At 38.3% G+C, this 5998-nt stretch overlaps 1 non-coding gene across 1 annotated transcript; it reads right to left on the bottom strand.

The window, feature by feature from the left end:
- Positions 1 to 5925: 5925 nt before the first annotated feature.
- Positions 5926 to 5998, bottom strand: LOC127546100 (small nucleolar RNA Z40). Its single transcript, XR_007949960.1, has one exon. It is a non-coding gene; the product is annotated as a small nucleolar RNA Z40 (small nucleolar RNA).

The following is a 5998-nucleotide window of genomic DNA, read 5'->3' as shown; positions in this document are numbered from 1 at the left end:
AAACTTCCGCCCCCTGATCTCGCGAGAACCGCCGGAAACGGGGCGGGGAAAGGGGCCGTCCCTGAACTCGAGGGCTGGAAACTGACGAAGGAGGGAGGAGGGGGAGGAGCGTAAAGGACAGGGGGCCGGGCTTAAGGGAGAGCTGGGAGAAGGCTAGAATGCGCCTGGACCGTCAGTGGAGTGGGAAGCTGGTTCCCCGGGCGCCACCGGACCTGGGCCCAAAGACTATGCGCATCCTTTAATCCTCCCTCCTGCAGAACCAACCTCGGCTCGTTGCTCCTACTGGCTTTGCACGTATTCATTTTCCTGTTGTGTCCCCCATTAGAATGTAAGCTCCTTGAGGGCAGGCCCTGGCTTTGTTCTTCTTTTGTAGGCTCTGCCTGATTGTTTGACATTAGTTTCCCTCCTGTCCCATTCTTCATGGCTCCAATTGAAATTTTTCTTTTTTATTTTTATTACATATTTCTCAATTACATTTACATTTTTTTTCCCAAATACATGCACTCAACATTCACCTCTGCAAAGCCTTGTGTTCCAATTTTTTCTCCCTCCTCCCCCCTCCCTTAGACAACAAGCAATCCGATATATGTTAAACGCACAATTCTTCTAAACATTTGCAGATTCACCAAGAAAAACCAGATCAAAAGAAAAAAAAAAAAACAACAAGCAAACAACAGTAAAAAAAAGACATAAATATTATGCTTTGAAACACATTCTCTCCCAACTTCTCTCTCTGGATGGGGAAGGCTCTTTCCATCCCAAGCATTTTGGAATTGCCCCAAATCACCTCCTTGTTGAAAAGAGCCAAGTCCTTCACAGATGATCATCACATAATCATCTTCCTTTTGGTTCTACTCTCCCCAGTTAGCATTAGGTCATATTAAGTCTTTCCAGGAACTGAAGTTTTCTTACTGAAGAAGTGATTTGCCATTTCCTTTTCTAGCTAGCACAAAATAGGCACTTAATATTAATTGATTGATTAATTGCTTCCCCTTTGTCCCAGCTATAACAAACACTACTAGGCTTCTACCCCAAAGAAATCAAAGCAGGACTTAAAGGTCTTAAATGTCTAAGTATATTTATAACACCTCTTTTTTGTAGTAACAAAGTACTAGAAACTAGGGGAAAGAGGCTTTGTTTAGTTGTTGCTGTGTCTATTATTAACCCCATTTAGGGTTTTCTTGGCACAGATACTGAAGTATTTACCATTTCCTTCTCCAATTCATTTTACAGATGAGAAAATGGGTGTAAGATCATACAGCCACTAAACGTCTGAGGTCAGATTTGAATTCAAGAAGGCAATCCAGCCTCAGCACTCTATTCATTTTGCTACCTAGCTTTCCATAAATTAGAGAAATGGCCAACAAATTATGGCATATGGATGGGACAGAATATTATTTCAGCCTCAGGGGCACGGTAGGGTTTCAGAGTGTAATGTTGGAGAAACTGAGGCAAGGTAGACATTAGAGAGTTTTTAATATTTTATTTGAAAGGGAGAGATTGTGCTGGGGGAATGATGTCCCCGTGGCTGTTGTCCAAAGCATCTAGCAACTAAGGTGTGTTTCCCATGAAGTATATATATACAGGTGGCTCAGCTACAGGGGTAGACCGAGGCAGGGGTGGAGTCAGAGCTCTGAGAGCCAGAAAAGACTATCAATCTGGTTCTGACAGGATGAGGTGAGGCATCAGACATTCTGATAAATTGGGATAAAGAAGAACAATGACAGAATGGGGGGTAGGACCATAAATTCTTTTTTTCTTTCTTTTTTTAAAAATTATATATTTTATTTTATTTTATAACTTTATATTGACAGAACCCATGCCAGGGTAATTTTTTTTTTTACAACATTATCCCTTGCACTCACTTCTGTTCCAATTTTTCCCTTCCCTCCCTCCACCCCCTCCCCTAGAAGGCAAGCAGTCCTACATATGTTAAATATGTTGCAGTATATCCTAGATACAATATATGTTTGCAGAACCGAACAATTCTCTTGTTGCACAAGGAGAATTGGATTCAGAAGGTATAAATAACCCGGGAAGAAAAACAAAAATGCAAATAGTTCACATTCATTTCCCAGTGTTCTTTCTTTGGATGTAGCTGCTTCTGTCCATCATTTATCAATTGAAACTGAGTTAGATCTCTTTGTCAAAGAAGTCCACTTCTATCAGAATACATCCTCATACAATATCGTTGTCGAAGTGTATAATGATCTCCTGGTTCTGCTCATTTCACTTAGCATCAGTTCATGGAAGTCTCTCCAAGCCTCTCTGTATTCATCCTGCTGGTCATTTCTTACAGAACAATAATATTCCATTACATTTATATACCACAATTTACCCAGCCATTCTCTAATTGATGTATATCCATTCAATTTCCAGTTTCTAGCCACTACAAACAGGGCTGCCACAAACATTTTGGCACATACAGGAGGACCATAAATTCTTGATGACTTACGAGGAGTTAGAAGCCAGGAAGTCTGAAGTTCCCCTTATCTTGAGTTTATACATTGACGATATATAAGACTGAGTTATATCAGTCTTAATTAACTGGAGGGGGGGGGGAGTGGTTGCAACTAAGGGGGATTGAAGCAGAACAATTTAAGGAAATTGAGGCAGAACAATAAAAGGGAACTGTGGCACAACAAGAGGATCCTGAGAAGACTTGTATAATCTGATGCAGAGTGAATTGAGTAGAAGCCAATTTATACAATAGCAATACTGTAATGGAAAACAACTTTGAAAAACTTAGGTATTGTGATCAGTACAATGAAGACTATGATTCTAGAGAATGGATGATGAAGTATGCTACTAATCTCTTTAACAGAGAAGATCACTCAAAATGTAGACTGGATATATATTTTTGGACATGGCCAATATGAGAATTTGTTTTGCTTCACTATGGATATTTACTACAAGGTTTCTTGTTTTTTTTAACTTTTCAGACATGAAATTATTGTTGTTAATTTAATGCTTGTCAGTAATGAATTGAACCATGCAATGAAAGAACTCTGGGAAATGAGTATGAACCACTACATAGAATTCCCAATCCCTCTATTTTTGTCCACATGCATTTTTGCTTTCCTTCATAGGTTAATTGTACACTCTTTCAAAATCTGATTCTTTTTGTATAGCAAAATAACTGTATGGACATATACACATATATTTATTTAACATATACTTTAACATATTTAACATGTATTAGTCAACCTGCCATCTAGGAAGGGGGTGGGGGGGAAGGAGGGGAAAATAAAAGGTTTTGCAATTGTCAATGCTGAAAAATTACCCATGCATATATCTTGTAAATAAAAAGCCATAATAATAAAAATAATAATTTAATGCTTGTTAATTTAAAAATAAGATAACTGGTTCTTTTTTGGAAATGCTCTTGGAGACAATGTAGTCTCTAAAGAAGATGAGTCCTAGAGACCTTGTCTTGTAAATTTAAAAACAAGATAACAGTTTGGTTGTGTTTTGGAAATGCTCTGGGAAACAATGTAATCTCTAAGGAAGGAAGATGAGTCTTAGAGTTGTTGTCTCTAGGCCAAAGTCACAATCTTAAATTAGGGCAGGGGATTCAGTCTAGGTCTGCTTTTCTTCTTTTCACCAGGAACAATGGTTTCCAGTTTATCCTTGGTTTCTAATCCCAGGATTCTTATGAGATTTTAGCCTTCAGTTTTCCTATCTGTAAAATGAAACAATTATTCCTATCATCTCTTCCTCACAAGTGAGATAAAACAATGTTATGTTTCTCAAAACAATTGTGAGGGAGAGCAGGAAAGCTTTATTATTTCTATTTTTTCTGATTCTATATTTATTAAGCATGTACTCAGTTCAAGGACATTAATTTGTATAAATCTCTAAGGCTAGCAAAAAAAATGCTAGTCTCATTTGAGAGAGGATGAATCAATTCCTATCTCTGATACACAGTAACTCAAACCACTGGCAAGTCACCTACCTAACCTTGGGGTGCCTCAAACAGCTCTCTTTTAAGATTTCAGATGAATTAATCTAAACTAATTGATCTACTGCTAATCTGCTCAGGGTTGGGAGGATATTTCATAACCAGAGTTTCCTGGGGTGAAATGGGTAAAATCATAGGATCCTGACCCAAACCACCCTACCCCACACCAAAAAAGTATAAAGAACTCACTATTTTAGAAAGAGGAAGAAGAAACTGGAGTAGGAGAAGGGGAAAAAACAGGGTCAGGGCCAGGACTCAGATTTTCTGCCTTCCAATGTATCAAGCAAAGCATTGGAGGAAAGTAAGATTTCACTCAGGAGGCCAGATCTACAAGGATCTCCAGTACACAGTTGGGCATGTTTTGAATGGGTATAGCTAGAGGGGATACCCAAAGATATTTTGGACTCTGAATTTGGAGGCATTTAAATGGTGTAATATGGGAAGAGGAAATGACAAACCTCTGTGGTGGTTTTTGCCAATAAACCCCATGGACAGTGTTGGCACAATACAGGATAGGAGTCACTAAGAGAGACACTTCTGAACAATATCATGTGGTGTCATGGATAGTTGGGAAGGTTTTTCTCAAATGCTGCTAGAGATGCTGTCTATGATTCCTGGCCAGTCACATCATGTTTTGAAGCCTCAGTTTCCTCCTCTGTTAAATGAAGGGTTGAACAAGATGACCTGTGAGATCCTTTTCAGCTCCCCATCTATTATCCATATCTCAAGCGAAATTTACTACCTTCACCCCAGAATTTATTCCTTTTCTGACCTTCTGTAATATAAGTATCCCTATTGTTCTAGTCACTTAGGTAAGTCATTTTAAAAAATTATTGAAATTTATATTAATTTTATTATAAAAACAGTAACCATTTTTAAAAAATTGCTTCTCCAGAGAATCTGGAACCATAGATGCCATTTTAGGTTGATTGACAGTGTTCTTTCTGATAGCTCTTGCTTTTTCCTCTTGTCTTTTCTCCATTCTCCATTTCAAAACATTAATATGTTTAAAATTACAACATAGCTTGCTTCAGCGTACTTGCCAGTATGATCCTTTAACTAGGCTTTTTTTCCCCTTCCACTCCTTTGTAGTTGATATAAGAACAATCTTACAGTTTATGTAAGTAGTAATATTGATAAGGTTTGTGGCAATAAGAGAGTTGTTAAAATCCTCTTATGATCGGGGCAGGTTATTCATGAAAGGATTCATGAACCCAAATTATTAATTGGCAACAATGAAAGTTCATTGTTAGATAGAAAGCCAGTTTTGCTAAGAGACTGACTTCTGTAGGCAAAGTCCTATTAGGGAAATGGAGGCTGACATTGAAGACAATGTCTTCTCAGCAGACAGGGTTCTAGCAAGTTGCTTTAGACATTCTGCAAGGTCCTAGTAGGGAAATGGAAGTAGCACTGAGAAGAGAAAGCCTTTTCAGGGGGCAGGGTCCTAGAAGTAGAGCAAGCTGCTTTGGACCTTCTGCAAGGATGAGTTTCGAAACTGTCCTTTAAAAGGAGTCTTAAGGATTCAGGTTGAAAAGGAAGTCAAGTTCTCAGGCCTAGATGCTTATCTGTATCTAGCCCAGATCTCCTATTGGAATTCACAACACTTCAAATGGGTGCTTTTTGATGAAGATTTCTAATTGAATCAAAAGGTCTGGCATCCCTGAAAGATGACTTATTTGGGGGAAGGGAGGGAGAGACTCCAAAAGGGAACACAGTTTCAGAGTGATAATCTTAAAGGGAACACAGTTTCAGTAAAGGGAACAGTTTCCCTCCCCCTTCAATATCATTTTGTCAAAGTAAGATGACTACCATTTTTCAATTATCAGTAAACAAGAAATTTGAAATATTCAATGACTCTATCAATTGCCCTATAATTACTGAATGAATCATTTTACTGATGAGCTCACTTTCTCCTTTGCTCTGTTTTCTTAGAAATGAATAAGATAATTAAACACAAAGAACCTGGATCTTCAGAAATGCCATTTTTCATTCACCTTTTCAGAGCAGTTGAACATTTTGCCTATCACCACCACACAG

This window comes from Antechinus flavipes, chromosome 1, assembly GCF_016432865.1.
Source record: "Antechinus flavipes isolate AdamAnt ecotype Samford, QLD, Australia chromosome 1, AdamAnt_v2, whole genome shotgun sequence".
In the NCBI taxonomy this organism is placed as follows: Eukaryota; Metazoa; Chordata; class Mammalia; order Dasyuromorphia; family Dasyuridae; genus Antechinus; species Antechinus flavipes.
This window is presented reverse-complemented; position numbering and strand designations above follow the sequence as displayed.